This window comes from Pleurodeles waltl, chromosome 2_2 (genome assembly GCF_031143425.1).
Source record: "Pleurodeles waltl isolate 20211129_DDA chromosome 2_2, aPleWal1.hap1.20221129, whole genome shotgun sequence".
Lineage (NCBI taxonomy): Eukaryota > Metazoa > Chordata > Amphibia > Caudata > Salamandridae > Pleurodeles > Pleurodeles waltl.
Genome location: NC_090439.1, coordinates 227,610,979 through 227,630,407, shown reverse-complemented (window position 1 = coordinate 227,630,407; position 19,429 = coordinate 227,610,979). Strand labels below are relative to the sequence as shown.

The 19,429-nt window shown below is 43.0% G+C and overlaps 1 protein-coding gene across 1 annotated transcript in view; it reads right to left on the bottom strand.

The window, feature by feature from the left end:
- CMBL (carboxymethylenebutenolidase homolog) overlaps positions 1-19,118 on the bottom strand; it is a 707,337-nt gene extending 688,219 nt beyond the window's left edge. Inside the window, exon 1 of the mRNA XM_069219697.1 lies at positions 18,853-19,118. The gene's annotated coding sequence lies outside the window, so the exon portion shown is untranslated. The remainder of the gene's footprint in view (positions 1-18,852) is intronic.
- Between the last annotated feature and the right edge of the window lie 311 nt (positions 19,119-19,429).

Here is a 19,429-nt window from a genome sequence, read left to right as displayed (position 1 = left end):
TTGTCTCCATTTCGTTATGGGCTTCTCAAACTGGTGGGCAGTAACACTATCAGTAAAACGAAATGGTGTACTTATGTCAAAGATTCCTTATTCCATCCAGGTTTTGGATCCTATTGGTCAGATCCTCCTTCTATTCCTAAAAATGCTGTGCAGCTATTGAAGGATGCTTTTTGGCTCAACGTTCAGACTGTGCAATTTACTAAGATTGTTCCATTGTCAATGTGTGATAATTATTTATCACTCAAATGCCACTATGAATTTGAGCCTTATATGGATATAGCATTATCTCCATTTGCGTGAGCTCTTTTTGTTAGATTCAGAATAGGGTCCCTCCCCTTGTGTTCCCTAACGTACAATTGGCATTGTTCCACTAATAGTTCCAAGCTCTGCCCGATGGGCTGCCAACGCGAAGAGTCTATTTCCCATGTTCTCTTTTATTGTCATGCATATCGCAAACAAAGAGCTTGCTGGATTATCCCGCTCTGCAAATCTATAGGCGCCAGGTCTCATTTGTATGCTGAGAGAATTTTTTAATCTGATCCATCTCCCGAGGTAGTTTTACCAGTGGCAAAATTCCTCGAATCAATCTGGCGCCTTAGACTAGCAACTCTAAAGAATATGACTGGATAGCTAACTTTAAGATCTATGTATGCATCTTAATTGACCTTCTGATGTCTGATTTTAGTATTTAATTTTTAATATTAAGATACTGTTTTATTGCATTATTGAATTCCCATGGGCATAGGGAATAGGGTCCTTGTTGTGCGGTACACTTTAAATTTAGGAGATATATAGTGTGATCATTTTGTTCGAATTTTAACTTTCTATTATCTCTTTTACATTTTTACTGTGTTTATATTTTTAAGTCTTTTATCAATTTTCCAAATTAACAATTTATGATGCTTGTATTGTACTTTTATGGTATGTTTTTACTTACCGAAATAAAGTTAAATAATGATGATAATGATGAGGTGAAAAAAATACAGCAATTTTTCTCTACGTTTTACTCAGTAACTTTTTCCTGCAATGTCAGACTTTTGAAAGCAATATACCGTTACGTCTGCTGGACTCTTCTGGTTGCGGGCATATATAGGGCTTGTAGGTTCATCAAGAACCCTAGGTACCCAGAGCCAATAAATGAGCTGCACCCTGCAGTGGGTTTTCATTCTATACCGGGTATACAGCAGTTCATTTGCTGAAATATAAAGAGTGAAAAATAGCTATCAAGAAAACCTTTGTATTTCCAAAATGGACACAAGATAAGGTGTTGAGGAGCAGTGGTTATTTGCACATCTCTGAATTCTGGGGTGACCATACTAGCATGTGAATTACAGGGCATTTCTCAAATAGACGTCTTTTTTTACACACTCTCTTATATTTGGAAGGAAAAAATGTAGAGAAAGACAAGGGGCAATAACACTTGTTTTGCTATTCTATGTTCCCCCACGTTTCCCGATAAAAATGATACCTCACTTGTGTGGGTAGGCCTAGCGCCTGCGACAGGAAATGCCCCAAAACACAACGTGGACACATCACAATTTTTGACAGAAAACAGGTGTTTTTTGCAAAGTGCCTACCTGTAGATTTTGGCCTCTAGCTCAGCCGGCACCTAGGGAAACCTACCAAACCTGTGCATTTTTTTAAACTAGAGACCTAGGGGAATCCCAGATGGGGTGACTTGTGGGGCTCTGACCAGGTTCTGTTACCCAGAATCCTTTGCAAACATCAAAATTTGGCTAAAAAAAAAAAACACGTTTTCCTCACATTTCGGTGACAGAAAGTTCTGGAATCTGAGAGGAGTCACAAATTTCCTTCCACCCAGCGTTCCCTCAAGTCTCCCAATAAAAATGGTACCTTACTTGTGTGGGTAGGCCTAGCGCCCACGAAAGGAAATGGCCCAAAACACAACGTGGACAAATCACATTTTTTCACAGAAAACAGTGCCTACCTGTGGATTTTGGCCTCTAGCTCAGCCGGCACCCGGGGATACCTAGCAAACCAGCGCATTTTTGAAAACTAGAAACCTAGGGGAATCCAAGATGGGGTGACTTGTGGGGCTCTGACCAGGTTCTGTTACCCAGAATCCTTTGCAAACCTCAAAATTTGGCCAAAAAAACACTTTTTCCTCTCATTTCGGTGACAGAAAGTTCTGGAATCTGAGAGGAGCCACAAATTTCCTTCCACCCAGCGTTCCCCCAAGTCTCCCAATAAAAACGGTACCTCGCTTGTGTGGGTAGGCCTAGCATCCACGAAAGGAAATGGCCCAAAACACAACGTGGACACATCACATTTGGGACAGAAATGGACTAAAATAAATTTGACCCCCCCAACCCTCCGCCCGGGAGCGACCCTTGCCTACGGGGTTGCTCCCCTTGCGTGACATTGGCGCAAAAAAAAATCCCCGATGCTTAGTGGTTTCTGCCCCCTTGGGGTCAGATTGACCTAAAATCGGCCGATCTGCCCCCAAGGGGGGCAAAAATGGTCTAAATACAATTTGCCCCCAGGGGAGCGACCCTTGCCTAATGGGTCTCTAAAAAAAAAAAAAAACACAAAAACAAATTTGCCCTGGCACCTAGAGATTTCTGCCACCCCCCCAGGGGCAGATCGGCCTAATAAACAATAGGCTGATCAGCCCCCGGGGGCCCAGAAATGGCCTAAAATAAATTTGCCCCCCCCACCCCCCAACCCTCCCAGGGAGCGACCCTTGCCTACAGGGTCGCTCCCCCTGTGTGACATTGGCGCAAAAAAAAAAATCCCGGTGCCTAGTGGTGTCTGCCCCCCTTGGGGGCAGATTGGCGTAGCAAAAAAATCGGCCGGGGGCAGAAATGGCCTAAATACAATTGTCCCCTCCAGGGGAGCGACCCCTCTGTAAAAAATAAAAAAAATTAAAAAAAATCCACGGTGCCTAGTGGTTTCTGCCTAATCAAAATAGGCTGATCTGCCCCCCCAGGGGTGCAGAAATGGCCTAAAATTAATTTTCCCCCCAGGGGAGCCACCCTTGCCTAAGGGGTCGCTCCCCTTGCGTGAAATTCACGTAACAAAAAGAAAAAACTCCCTGGTGTCTAGTGGTTTCTGTCCCACTTGGGGGCAGATTGGCCTCATAAAAATAGGCCTCAGGGGTCTCTCCCCACCTCCAAAAAAAAAAAAAAAAAACGATCCCTGGTGCCTAGAGGTTTCTGTCCCACCCGGGGGCAGATCGGCCTAATAATAGTGGGGGCAGAAAAGGCCTTCCAAAAAAATGACCCCCCTGGGAGCGACCCTTGCCCAAGGGGTTGCTCCCTTATTCCAATTTCCAAAAATCAAACAAAATCCCTGGTGTCTAGTGGGTGTTTCAAAACCCGGATTGCTTTGAAACGCTCTTTTTTTTTAGACTTCAAAGGGAAGGAAATTCCTTTCCTTCCCTTTGAAGCCTCTCTGGGCCTCCCACACGTGATCGAAAGAGAAATGCTTTGCATTTCTCTTTCGATCGCGCTGGAAGCTGAGCTTCCAGCGCGATGGGAGGAGGCCCTCTGTGATTGTCAGCGCGCGATGCGTGCTGACCTCACAGGGGTGGGGGGGTCGGGGGTGGAAGGGGAAGGGCTTCCCCTTCCATCCCTGCCTTCAGCACATGGGGGGCTAGCGCTCCCCCCAGTTCCCAGGGGCAGGACGAGGTGATCTCCTCCAAGGCACCCGGGAACCGGAAGGAAAATTAGATGCATTACAAAAACGAAAAATGAAACGCTTTTGTTTCATTTTTTCAGAGCAGGCAGTGGTGCAGAGGACCACTGCCTGCTCTGAAAAAATGTTTGCAGTTCCATTCACAAAGGGGAAGTGGTCCCATGGGGACCCCTTCCATTTTGTGAATGGGTTACCACCCATTTCAAATGGGTGCAAACTGCGATTGCTTTGCGACCGCGTTCGCAGTCACAAAGCAATCTGGCACTGCACTGCGACTCACAATTAGGAAGGGGACTCCCCTTCCTAATTGCGACTCGCAAACCCGTTTTGCGATTCGGTAACCAGGTTACCGAATTGCACATCGCAAACAGCGAAATTCTCTGTTTGCGACGTGCAAACAGTTTCTTACATCTGGCCCTTTGTTATTAGATCTCACAGAGATACTAAACTTAAATGTTACATTATGGTCTTGTGGGGTTTTCCAAGTATACAAGGTAATTTTAGATGTGGATGTTGTAAGGCTTACAAGTTTACCCAGCTACAATAAGACATTGGTTACTGAGTCCAGAACATTTACTTTGATGTCATTCTCGAATTGTAACACCAGGAATGTTGTGTATATGATCACATGTCCCTGTAATAGACTATATGTGGGTCAGATCTCACAGATGAACAAACAACACAATGGACAACATCGGAACAGGATCAAATGTAAGACTGAAGGTACCCTGCTAGTCCAACAATTTACGGAAGAAGGACATACCGAAAATCGAATCTACCAGCAAGTGGTCGAGGTAGTGACACTGAACAAGAGAGACAGCAACATCTCCACTTTGCTAGAAATCAAAGAGTGCAAATGGATAGAACTGTTGGGAGTACAACAAAGTGACTGAACGATGTGTATGACCTAAAAAGGCTCTCATTCTTGAGAATATAAATAGATGGATTGCCACTACTGTGAAAAAGGTGTAAATATGCCACAATGTGACTATATCACATTGTGGCACTCATTACCATCCATCTATTTGCATATATACCCCTTGATTGTGACATAACAACAACTTGTATGGAATAGGGCCAGGTGTTTTACTAGTAATTATATTACTGACAGTGAGGCCCTCATTGCCAGAATGACTTGACAGGGCCTACAACATGTCACATATCTCAGGAGTGTTGTGGATGCAGATAGTTATGAACTGTGGTAGGATGATAAGTATTTGAAGACAGTCACAACTTGGTGATAGATCACTCGGCTGCTGATACACTGCAGAATAGTGTGATATGGTTGACTTTTGAATACTACACACTGACTACAGCAAGGCTACAGGGCCTGTACTTTGTACATACCTATGTGGGTGGGTACTACAGACTGCAATGCTTAGAATGGTCATGTTTTAGTTGAGAGGCGCCCTACATGATGTCTAGTGGATTAAGCAAGTCTTCCATGAGAGAAGAGACACATTTTGTTGTGATTATCTGGATGAAAAGGTCAATATGTGGGGTGCCGCACTGGAAGCTCACAGAGTATGTTAGTGTATTTCCAAGAAGGCGGACAATTTGTAGTGGTCTAGTAGATGTTGAGGATGTTGAACTCTTGGAGTTTACTGAGTGGCTCAACAACTACAGCATTGACCTTAAACTTAAAGTGACTTACAATAAGACCAAAATCAATCACCTTGACCTCTTAGTTAGACATAGAGAAGACACATTGTACATCACTCTTTACAAGAAGCCCACAGATATAAATTCCTCATATAATAATGCAATTTCTATTCTTCTTGTTAACATTGATATACAATAACTCTATACAAATATTCCTCAACGTGAGGCTTTACGTGTAACTGAAGAGACTATGAAACTGTCAGGTCCTACATGGTTCATTAGAGCACTCACAGAACTCTCATTGAGCAAAAACTCTTTTCTCTTTGGAAATGACTTTTACTTCTGAACTAAAGAAGTCGTCGTGGGTGCTGAATTTGCCCTAGAACTGGCAAACCTATTCATTGCAGACTACGAAGAATGTCATATTTTTGCACTTAATCCCTTCCATGAGAACATCATCATATGGACAAAATATACCGACAATGTTTTCCTAATATGGAAGGGGTTGAATGAATGACGGATTCAATTTCACATCTGGATTAACATACTGACAATGGATATTGAATTCACAATTACATATGACAGCAGAGAAATTGCTTTCCTTGATGTAAGGATTTTTGTGTGAGAGGGGAAGTTACATACCTACTGAAAGAAACTCACTCTTGCAATACAAAAGCCATCACGTGAGAAATTTGAGAGTTATGCTGTATTTTAGGCAGTTCCTTAGAAATAGTTCCAAATACGAAGGGAATCTAATACCTTTATATCCAGATTATTTTAAAGAGGCTATCCAAAGAGACTGGTGAAACAGGAACACAAAAGAGCCAGGCACAATCTATGCGAGGAACTACTTGTACCCCATACTCTGCAGAAATCAGAAGGCTACTTACTTTGTCTAAATACATTCAGTACAGCTAGCAATGAGGTAAAAAAGATTGTTCATAAACAATGAGACTTAATTAAAACCATCATAATACCCAAATCTGAAAGACCAGTGTTTTCTTTCAAACGGGTACCAATATAAAAGATATAGTTGTGAGAGGAACACTTCAAAAACCACCATCTCAGACATTACATTCCCAATGGGACTTGCCATCTTTGGCAGGATATTATGAATGTGAAAGATGTATGGCTTGTAAATATTGTTTATAAACCAAGGTTTTCTACCACAATGACACCAAAGCCAGTTAAAAAATCATTGACAAATTCTAATTCTAGAGGTGTTGTCTATGCTATTTAGCCCCTTTGTGACATGATCTATTAAGGACGCAACACACAGAAAATAAAAAGCCGCATTCTGCAACACAGGAGCCACATCAAGTGTGCAATTCTGGAAGCTTCGCTAGTGGAACATTTCCAGCCCCAACATCATACGGCACAGGATATTCCCTAGCAAGTCATCGAACATGTGCTATCTGATCAGAGAGGAGAAATTTAGTACAAACCTTGATGAAGAAATAATTAAAATACCATATTTCATGGACTAAACAATACAGAGGAATGGAAACAAGTTTCACTTTTCTAAGTGTTAAATGTATAATTGTACATATATTTACATCTTGTGTTTCATTGATAATAACATGAGGTATTTGAATTGATTCTGATGTTTACCTCTTAACTATGATCATAACCTATGTGTTGGTGACTTTACAAACCTTTCCTTGCCACCTCTGGACAACAATTTCTTTTAGCTGTCATAAATTATTTTCCCATATAGGTAGTAATACATACACCATTGGTATTGTCTGTTCAGAGGAGGTTTTACATCTCACCATGATGCATTTTATATGCTCTTCTACTGTGTTTTGAAGCGGATAACTGAGGGCTGTGGGAATGCTATTGCCACTTCCTGGGGTGTTGTTAATTGCTTTTCAGCATAAACACCTCATCAGGTTACATACCCCTTCAATAGTTCCTGTCATACAATATCTAGTGATATTTCTTCATTCACTGCATTCTTTTTTTTCATTTCCATTGTAGTCTCACTTTCCACCAAAATTTACTACTTCTCATGTAAGCAACTGTTATGGCTACTGTACACTTCTAATTTCCTATGAGTGCATTCTATATTCTCAAGGGACTTTTAAATAGTTTTTACGTGCCCCACAATGAATTTGATGAAGCAGACCTCGTGCATGGTATGAGCAACCGAAACACTATTTATATCAGCCCCTGCACATATGCATATGACCCGCTTGGAGAGATAAGATGTCTTTACGCACCAGCGTTTGTAACACCCAAGCCCACTAGACAGCACAATGTTGCCAGCTTTCATTACATGTCTGCCTTCATATTTAAATGCATTTCTTTGCAGAATAAGCCAAGATACATTATTTGTGATTTAAACAAGTGGGCGAGCATTGCCTCTTGCATAAAGATATTCATGATTTTTATATTTTTCATGCGAGTGTCTTTTTATCGATCATGTTTTTTGATCATTGCTTTAACATCCCCTAAGACTGCCCAATATATGTAAATGTATAATCTGCATATTTGTTGTTTACTCAAGTGGTGGCGAGGCTTAGCCTATGGATTTTCTCACATTTTCCGGATGTAATACCACCTGCCACTTTTTACTTATAGTACTGTACAACAATGGTTCATACCTACAGTTGATGAGTATATCGCTTAGTTTTCATGGTAAACCACACAACTGGCCCCCACCTAAGTGATGGATCTTTCTATGCACTGCAGGTCCCAACTAGCTACATATTCCAGCCACTTGTTGGCATCTTACAAAGAGTGAGATTTGGGATGATATTAACAAAGTCCATTCTAGCAGATCTCTCCACCATTTCTCCCGGTTAACCTATGCCTGCTCAGGACCATACGCTTTAAAGAAAATATATCCGAATGGACAACTCAGTACCATCTACCAGCAAACTGGAATATAAACATATGAACATCAGAAGTACCAAAAGTGGATCTGCAGAGCTGCTCAAAGCTGCCAGCATACTGAAAACCACAGAGCGAATATCTGTCTCTCACACTTCTTCATCCGTCACACTGCTAACAGCGCCTCAGTGTCGTCACACAACATTAAAACAATTCCCACACATAATCAAAACAAAGGGGGTCATTCTAACCCTGGCGGTAAAAACCACCAGGGCGAATGACCGCGGTAGCACCGCCAACAGGCTGGCGGTGCACCGCTGGGCATTCTGACCGCGGCGGTTCAGCCGCGGCCAGAAACGGAAAGTCGGCGGTGTACCGCCGACTTTCCGCTGCCCGTGAGAATCCTCCATGGCGGCTGAGCGCGCTCCGCCGCCATGGGGATTCTGACACCCCCTACCACCATCCTGTTCCTGGTGGGTCTCCCGCCAGGAACAGGATGGCGGTAGGGGGTGCCGCGGGGCCCCTGGGTGCCCCTGCAGTGCCCATGCCAATGGCATCGGCACTGCAGGGGCCCCCGTAAGAGGGCCCCAAAAAGAATTTCAGTGTCTGCCTAGCAGACACTGAAATTCGCGACGGGTGCTACTGCACCCGTCGCACTCCAGCAACTCCGCCGGCTCCATTCGGAGCCGGCTTCATCGTTGCTGGGTCTTTCCCGCTGTGCTGGCGGGCGGCCTTTTGGCGGTCGCCCGCCAGCACAGCGGGAAAGCCAGAATGGCCGCCACGGTCTTGTGACCGTGGTGCGGTCATTTGGCGGGAACCGCATGGCGGGCGGCGACCGCCGCCCGCCGTGGTTAGAATCACCGCCAAAGACAACACACCTCAAACCAACTACCCTACACTGTGCTGCATGCTACCCATGTAGGCAAGCACTTTAGCGTCCCACAAAGGCATAGTAAGCACCATATAATGATGCAATATAATAGAATACATTTTCACGGCAGTTGGGCTGCAGTGTTGATGACTGACGTACTGTACATTTTCTGTACCTAAATTTGGGAAGATTTTCTACCTTGCTCAATGAAGCATACATGGTAAAAATAATATAATACTTTACCACCTCTTAAACTTTTTCTTGCATGAACATCAGCGGATAAACACTATCCTTTGGCTCTTCTGTGGTCCTGATGAAGACCTCGTTGGAAAGTTGGCAATTATTTGTAAAGGGGTTAAAAGGTCAATGCATTCCCATGTTGACTTTAACAGATACGATTGTAGGCTATTGAACTTGTATTCTAATTTTGAGTCCTGTAAATTACTTCTATCACTGCAGCGTATTTCTGGAGCAATTACTTGGTATACTGCTGTACAGCTTAACTGTCAATAGTTATTAACTAACTGCTTCTACAATGTTTCAAGCTTGCACAGGCTTTGTATTTGCTTTGTGGGAACCATTGTTCTTGGTGTGTAGCTGACTAAATTTGGGCAGGTTGCCATTTTATTGGGGAACGGCAGAGAATCTGTCAGAGCCATTCGGTTTATTTTTAGGCACACTGTCATGGGCATAAAATGGCAGCAGTCTAGTCACCAAAGAATTTTTGAGTAACAAAGTGGTACTTCTAAAATACTATTTCACGTATCCACAAATATGTAGAGTGATCTCAGCCACAGATACAGAGAACTCTACCAACATGGGTTAATGTTTTTGGTGTATATGTGGGAGAAACAAGTTTAACTGGGAGGAAAGCAACTGCAAAATGAGTGAACTAAAGGGGAACATAAGGAGGGGTACAGAAAAAAACAACACAAAAACACACCTAAAAAAGAGTGAATCAAAAGCTATTCAGTAAGTTTGCACACCCATCTTCTCTCGTAGTAATACAGCTGAAACCGGCTTAAATTTATTCCTACCAAGGCTCAAAGAAACAACAAGAACAATGATTCCCTCTGGGGAAACACAAATCCTGGGCTTAATAGGAAAAAATAATGTGCAAGCTTTAAACACTGTAAAAATATTTAATAACTATTGACAAGTAAAACAGCATAATAATATACCAAGTAGGTGCTCCAGAAAAACAACACAGTGATGGTGGTTAGTGACAAAGGTGAACTGAAGTGTGCAGGAGTACAGAAATACATAATGTGAGAAAGTAGCCTCTTTCTAGCCTTGTTACCCCCACTTTTGGCCTGTTTGTGAGTGTATGTCAGGGTATTTTCACTGTCTCACTGGGATCCTGCCAGCCAGGACCCAGTGCTCATAGTGAAAACCCTATGTTTTCAGTATGTTTGTTATGTCTCACTGGGACCCTGCTAGCCAGGACCCCAGTGCTCATAAGGTTGTGACCTATATGTATGTGTTCCCTGTGTGATGCCTAACTGTCTCACTGAGGCTCTGCTAACCAGAACCTCAGTGGTTATGCTCTCTCATTTCTTTCAAATTGTCACTAACAGGCTAGTGACCAATTTTACCAATTTATATTGGCTTACTGGAACACCCTTATAATTCCCTAGTATATGGTACTGAGGTACCCAGGGTATTGGGGTTCCAGGAGATCCCTATGGGCTGCAGCATTTCTTTTGCCACCCATAGGGAGCTCTGACAATTCTTACACAGGCCTGCCACTGCAGCCTGAGTGAAATAACGTCCACGTTATTTCACAGCCATTTTACACTGCACTAAGTAACTTATAAGTCACCTATATGTCTAACCTTTACCTGGTAAAGGTTGGGTGCCAAGTTACTTAGTGTGAGGGCACCCTGGCACTAGCCAAGGTGCCCCCACATTGTTCAGGGCCAATTCCCCGGACTTTGTGAGTGCGGGGACACCATTACACGCGTGCACTACATATAGGTCACTACCTATATGTAGCTTCACAATGGTAACTCCGAATATGGCCATGTAACATGTCTATGATCATGGAATTGCCCCCTCTATGCCATCCTGGCATAGTTGGCACAATCCCATGATCCCAGTGGTCTGTAGCACAGACCCTGGTACTGCCAAACTGCCTTTCCCGGGGTTTCACTGCAGCTGCTGCCAGCCCCTCAGACAGGCTTCTGCCCTCCTGGGGTCCAGCCAGGCCTGGCCCAGGATGGCAGAACAAAGGAGTTCCTCTGAGAGAGGGTGCTACACCCTCTCCCTTTGGAAAGTGGTGTGAAGGCAGGGGAGGAGTAGCCTCCCCCAGCCTCTGGAAATGCTTTCATGGGCACACATGGTGCCCATTTCTGCATAAGCCAGTCTACACCGGTTCAGGGACCCCTTAGCCCTGCTCTGGCGCGAAACTGGACAAAGGAAAGGGGAGTGACCACTCCCCTGACCTGTACCTCCCCTGGGAGGTGCCCAGAGCTCCTCCAGTGTGCTCAGGACCTCTGCCATCTTGGAAACAGAGGTGCTGCTGGCACACTGGACTGCTCTGAGTGGCCAGTGCCATCAGGTGACGTCAGAGACTCCTTCTGATAGGCTCCTTCAGGTGTTGCTAGCCTATCTTCTCTCCTAAGTAGCCAAACCCTCTTTTCTGGCTATTTAGGGTCTCTGTCTTTGGGGATTCTTTAGATAACGAATGCAAGAGCTCATCCGAGTTCCTCTGCATCTCTCTCTTCACCTTCTGCCAAGGAATCGACTGCTGACCGCGCTGGAAGCCTGCAAAACTGCAACATAGTAGCGAAGACGACTACTGCAACTCTGTAACGCTGATCCTGCCGCCTTCTCGACTGTTTTCCTGGTGGTGCATGCTCTGGGGGTAGTCTGCCTCCTCTCTGCACTAGAAGCTCCGAAGAAATCTCCCGTGGGTCGACGAAATCGTCCCCCTGCAACCGCAGGCACCAAAAAACTGCATCACCGGTACCCTGGGTCTCCGCTCAGCACGACGAGCGAGGTCCCTTGAATCCAGCAACTCTGTCCAAGTGACTCCCACAGTCCAGTGACTCTTCAGTCCAAGTTTGGTGGAGGTAAGTCCTTGCCTCCCCACGCCAGACTGCATGGCTGGGAACCGCGACTTTTGCAGCTACTCCGGCCTCCGTGCACTTCCGGCGGAAATCCTTTGTGCACAGTCCAGCCTGGGTCTACGGCACTCTAACCTGCATTGCACGACCTTCTAAGTTGTTCTCCGGCGACGTGGGACTCCTTTGTGCGACTTCGGGTGAGCACCGTTTCACGCATCCTCGTAGTGCCTGTTTCTGGCACTTCTGCGGGTGCTGCCTGCTGCTGAGAGGGCTCCTTGTCTTGCTCGACACCCCCTCTGTCCCCTGACGCAATTGGCGACATCCTGGTCCCTCCTGGGCCACAGCAGCATCCAAAAACACTAACCACACGATTTGCAGCTAGCAAGGCTTGTTGGCAGTCCTTCGGCGGGAAAACACTTCTGCACGACTCTCCACGGCGTGAGGGATCCGTCCTCCAAAGGGGAAGTCTCTAGCCCTTGTCGTTCCTGCAGAAACCTAAGCTTCTACTGACCAGTAGCAGCTTCTTTGCACCCACAGCTGGCATTTCCTGGGCATCTGCCCATCTCCGACTTGCTTGTGACTTTTGGACTTGGTCCCCTTGTTCCACAGGTACCCTCGACTGGAAATCCATAGTTGTTGCATTGTTGGTTTGTGTCTTTCCTGCAGAATTCCCCTATCACGACTTCTATGTCCTTTGGGGAACTTTAGTGCACTTTGCACTCACTTTTCAGGGTCTTGGGGTGGGCTATTTTTCTAACCCTTACTATTTTCTAATAGTCCCAGCGACCCTCTACAAGGTCACATAGGTTTGGGGTCCATTCGTGGTTCGCATTCCACTTTTGGAGTATATGGTTTGTGTTGCCCCTATCCCTATGTGTCTCCATTGCATCCTATTGTAACTATACATTGTTTGCACTGTTTTCTAATACTATTACTGCATATTTTGGTATTGTGTACATATATCTTGTGTATATTTGCTATCCTCATACTGAGGGTACTCACTGAGATACTTTTCGCATATTGTCATAAAAATAAAGTACCTTTATTTTTAGTATATCTGTGTATTGTGTTTTCTTATGATATTGTGCATATGACACTAGTGGTACTGTAGGAGCTTCACTCGTCTCCTAGTTCAGCCTAAGCTGCTCTGCTAAGCTACCATTATCTATCAGCCTATGCTGCTAGACACCCTATACACTAATAAGGGATAACTGGGCCTGGTGCAAGGTGCAAGTACCCCTAGGTACTCACTACAAGCCAGTCCAGCCTCCTACACATAATATGTTGACTTAATGTCCTATTAGTTAGGGAAGCTAGGACACTAAATTAGAGTATAAGTTTGAAGGGCTGAAGTTTGTAACTGTTAAAGTCAACATGGGAATGCGTTGACATATTAACCTCTATACAATTAATTTCCAACGGGGTCCTCATCGGACCCATTCAGTTAGAACCCTACAAAAGTTTTTAAAAAAGAACGACTACCCATTGGTGTTCATGTAAGAAAAAGTTTCAGAGGTGGTAAAGTATTGATATTACTCTTACCGCTTACCCTGGGTCATGACAGTAAGGAGAAATCTCTTAACATGTATGGTTTATTTAAACAGGGTACAAAAACTTCCCAAATCTAGGGACAACAAATGTACATTAAGTCAGAGTTATAGACACTGCAGCTTGACTGTGGTGCAATGTAATGAAATCCTGATTAGCAACAGCAATATAGTACACAGAGAGATCCATCACTTAAATCAGGGCCACAAATGTTGTTTAACATGAAAACTATGGAGTGTACCCATCGACCTTAGATATGGACCAGTGTTGTACACTAGCAAAAGTTAAAAGAGGCAGGTAGTGTTATATCAAGAAGATGTGAGAAAATATGTAGGTTCAGCAATGCCGCACTGGAATAAGCAACAAATGTGCAGATTTCACATTCACACATATTGGACAATCTTAGAGGGTGTTAAACTACACTTCTCCTAAGTCCCTTACAGGGGTCCAAAACATGGTTGATAAAAAGCCACTCGGGAAAAATATAAAAATTACAAAGATCTTTATGCCAGATGCAAAGTTCACCCACTTGTTGCTATCACAAATGATCAAACTGACTAATTCTGCATGGAAACACAAATGTGAAAGGCGACTGTGTACTCAAAACATGCCGCACTGTGCCATCTGGTGGATTTGGATGGTACTTACAAGCGCTGGAGCCTCCCGATGCCATCTTTCTACAAGCAGGTCAGACCGCGGCTGTGCGGGGGTGAGGCTGATTTAAATTATCTTGTGGCACTTGAAAAGCATGCACAGGGTTTGCTTCATCTAATGCACTGCACTGCATGTAAACATTATTAAAAAGCACCTAGGAACTATAGAATGCCTTCATAGGGAATTAGAAGTGTGCAATATCCAACAACAGAGACTGCATAATATTTGTGTACTGTCCTGGTATGAAATTGAGATTCTATATTCCTGTTTCCTTTGTGCCAACAAACCTAGCCTGCATTATCGTTCCCCTAGGTGTTATAGCAGCCCACAGCAAGGATGCTTACAGCCAGCGGTGGCCGCCGCTAATCTTAAGGGGAGGGGCAGGAGGGGTAATAAAAAATAATTTTAAAAAATGTACCTCTTCCCGTCGATGCAGCCTCCTGCTACCTCGCTCCTCTTCTTCTGGTCTCCCAGCATTCACTGGAACTCCAGCAGAGGCTCCCAGCAATCCTGGTGCTGCTTTCATGGCAAACCTAGTATCTGTGCAGTTTCTCCAGCCCCGGCTGTTCAACACAGCAGGCTGGAGAAACCTAAGTGCGCATGTGTGTTTGGCCGGCCTAAGACAGCCAGACAAACACACATGCGCACTTAGGTGCACTCTCTCCTCCTCCCCTCTCCCAAGGCCCAACCTGCCCTTCCCTTCACGTACTGCTGGCTGACCCAACAGCTGAAAGATAAAACAATAAAGAAATATTGTTTTATCTTTCAGGTCCTGTCTTACCCAGGGGGGCGATGCTCCTTTGCAAAGGAGCCACCCCTGCTTACAGGAAAGTATAATTCCACAAGTGGAGTCCTTTATCCACAGAATTTATGTTCAACAACTTTATAGCAGAAAATGTTATCCCCACACCCGCTTCCAGCCAGGTCACTAACAAACACTTTAGGAATAAATAAACTGGACCACTGCGACAAATTCCTATTTGGCCCAGCAAAATATTTGTTCCGCCTCCACCCCTACCAGCAGCACAAATCATTAATTCCACCAGAGGAACACCCCTGTCAGTCTCTCCAGACAGGGACTCACTTCACTCTATATACAGAACTTTGATGTCCAAGCCCGAGCTTAATGAAAACTTCTTAACATAGTATGCAAGACCATACATGGCATATCACCCACCTTGTTCAGCGTTAGTAACTTGTGTACAGGCCCACACTTTTCATTCCATCAAGCACAATATTGTCAACTTTCCAAAGCTGCTGTTGGTATTCTGAAGGTTTCATTACTTTGTACTGCTTGGGTCATTCCTTTGCACAGCCCTGCAGGTAGAGGCCACCTTTGCCACCAGCTGACAAACTTTCCTTCTTTGCCCACAAAATGACCTATAGCCTACAATCTTAAACATGTAAAGTCACTGTAAAGTCTTATTGCACAATAAGCTTTTATTTTACTAATAAGGCCATATAAAATGTACACAAACATGAATTCTATATTTCCACTTAATAATGCGTAATTATAACTTGCCAACGCAGAAAGTCATTTGTATTTAAATCTTAGCAGCAGGAGCATAACTCCCTTGGCATCAGACTTGGACTTGTCACTTGGAGGTTACACATCAATCTCTACAGAAAATGCACGAATCTGTTTGAGTTATTTTCTAATGTTTCAAACAGTGATGTGCAGGTTAAACACAGCTCTCTGCAGTCATAACTGCATGTGGCAAACCACAACAGTTCAACTCTATGACCTGCAGATCTCGCTCTTACACTCATGAATCTATGCAGAAGTATATTGACATTTGAGCTATCTCATGAGTAGTGAAAGCTGAGACCTTCTGGCACACAGGCCTCTGCAATGGTCTCCTAAACATACTTAGTTATCTCACACTTAGGCAAAATATTGGCATTAATATAGATAAACTGGATAATGCTCCTTCTGAAGTGATTTATGTAAGTCTGAAGGTCACATATTTGAATATAATGTTGCCACTTAAAGTTTCAGCCTTCCGTGATTGACAAAAAAGAGCATCCTGAGTTAGGTGCTAACATCTTATAAGGGTCACGTAAAACTAACAAGTGTAAGTGCGTGTACAATTGTGTATGTAAATGTATGTATTTATATATAATAGCTAATAAAACATGATCTAGTGCCAAGTGTTCCATTTTCACAGAGACACAATTTTCCACAGGTTTGTTAATGGAAATCCAGGACAGAAGCACTGTGTCATAGACAGTGTCAACTTTGAGCCTTTGATTGTACGTGATGAGCTCAGTCACTCATTTCAATTGCCTGTGACTTATTTTTCATCATCAAGTTAGAGCCATACCGAGCAAGCGAGAGAAAGAAGGTACAAGGATGAATAAAAGGATCCAATCCATGAAGAACCTAACTGGTAAACTTGTCTTAGTGATGTTTCTTTTAATTAAAGTGACATGCACAAATGACTGTTGGAGCTATAATCAATATGTCCATATTAATATGAATTAATTGCAATTCAAACGAAAGCACTGCAATGTTTATAAATATATCTTTCTGGCCTATGATAACTAGGCCTAAACTGGGCTTTGACTCCATCTTGAAAAAGATGTTTGCTACTGTCTCATAATAATCATCCTGTGTTTATACTCTCTCATTTGACACCACTCGCAGCAAAAATGTGCACTGTTTATATTGTAATGAAGTGCTGTTCTCAAAGAACCCCAGAGAAGCCTTTGCAACATTCAAGATTCTTCCTGCTTTCAAGCTATAGACACATCTATGAGACATTCCACTGTTTATTGTAACACATTTGTTCAGTTACCTCCAATAACATTAGGCCATAAGGGGTGAATCCATATTCATGTAGTGGGCTAGTGCTAACACAGGGAGCTTATATGACGTTTTATCATTCTAAATTGGGATTTGTTAATGAAAAGATACACTTGCTCACCCAATGCTGACTGTGCAACTCTTCATGGCTTTTTATGGTGAAGTTCATTATTGAATACCCCTGGATTTGGGGATGCGCCAACATTTTTGGTCTCCATCAGGGTTCCGGATGCTGTCCAAAGTTCTGTAATTTTGCTGCATACTTTGGACTTAGGGTATTTTTGTGATTTTGCTCATTATTACATCTATTTCTATTAGTGAAGGCGTTGAGGGCAATTGATGTTGTGTCTTATGATTGATTTATTGAAGTGAGCTATATTTTTGCCTTTCAATGGTACCTTAATATTTGAATAACCCTTCATGGTTTTCTCTAATCCGTTGATCTCAAACTCCCTTTTTGAGTCAGTCCTTTCGTCTTAATAACTGTATTATTGCAATGCTGTTTATACCTTACACTTAGCGACACACTGCTTCATTTATTCTTGAAGTCAACACCATCCCGACTCCGGAATCTGGACACCATTATTATGCAGATTATCTAAGTGATAACACCAGCACGTCCATAATTGTCTTCTAGTCTCATTGCTTAACCTTAATATAGACAATTTGATTTTATCCCAACTTGAAAAGCTAAATTACTGGATGTTAATAAGGTGTAGAGAAGACCTTAAATGATCAACTACATTCTAAACATGGGGCAAATCCCCTTAGGAGGCATAACATTGTATTATACACATCAAAGATTTAAAGCAATTCTGTTGGTGTACTGTCACTTTTATTGGAATTTGTAACATTACTATATTAAGAGCAATGTCTGAGCACCTGTGTACTAGTCATTTTACAAACTTCCTATAATAAATAACAGATACCTACGTGGCACAATAATGGAGTTACATAGCTTCCTATGATTAAGACCCCACTGAGAAGCCCGATCATGATCCAACTCTTTGGAATTATATTCCTTCAAACATCATTAACAAGTACTGGTTATTGTTTAATTTAAGTAGAAAGTAATCATGAGATAGGTAACAAAAAAACTGAAAATACTGTAATTGTTTTATTTCATGTGGTATACACTATTACATGTAAAATAATTTTAATTTACATTAACTTTGAGGAGTGCTTTGACCTTTAATTTAGCCACTAGTGTTTCTGTGCTATAACGGAGAGTCAAAGACATGGACATTTGCTAGTGATACCATGTATGTAAGGGTTTGCAATTTTGTAACAGACTTTTTGCACTGACCATTTAGCTCAAACTGCTGATAAGCGCAGTGGACTGCTATAGTAATACAGACCTTTAGTGAGTTGAGATTGAGACTTTGTTTTGTATTTATAAGCAGTGGACTATAACAAGGTTCTTACATTGTTTTTAAACAAATCCCTAAAATCTCTAGATTACACCTCAAAGGTAATAGGTTAGAATTCAGCCAGCACCTACTCGGCCTTTCACCCTTCAGAGTATTACTGAACTTCCTTTCCTCTATCAGAGAAGTATTACAGAACTGAGTTAGCACGTGTTTCCGCGCAGTGAAAGGCCATTTACAAAGGTTGACAGATCAGCTACTTATTGCTGTGTTTGGGAGTTAAAATGGTACTAATGAGGTAAAACTTTTGCCAAAACTATGTTAACGTGTAAAAATGACAAATCAATGACGTAACACAATCACAAAAATTACACCTATGCACATAAGTGCACATTTATTACAGAAAGGGCACTGCATCCACCTTCCCCAACACACTCTACTCACCTTGCTAGAACTGCACAATCCGAAAGCAATAAACACAGGAAAGGCAGTCGCTGCCTCCTTTTCTGAACGAAGGCAAATTTCACTCCGTCTTCCTATTTTCGCCCCCTCCTATACTAACAGAGGCGACCTAGCCGACTAAACAGCGCTAAGTAAAACCTTGATGGTTTTCAGGTATACTGACTGCTTCTCCGGTTTGCTTCACTTGCACTCTGCTCACGTACTTCGTGACTGGCACACTCTCTTTAGGAATCCCACGATTTCTATTCACATTAGCCAGAGTTTAAACGAAACACATAGCTGGACTGCTAACTGTGTATACACCGCGGCCAGCTGTGGGCGCCATGCTATGGATGTGAGCAGTTTCTTCATTTTTTCTTTCGTAGGCGGATGACATGTTTGTACAGTGCAGTTGACAATAGCGGGAATCGAAAACTTTGTTTCAGTCTGTCTTGTTTGGACAGTATTTAAATAAACACCTTAAGTGGTAGAGAGCTTGAAGAATTGACAGACTTTGCCTACTTTATATAGCAATGTGCTACTCCGTTTGTTTTGTATTTTTAAGAGCTGGGAAGAGTCG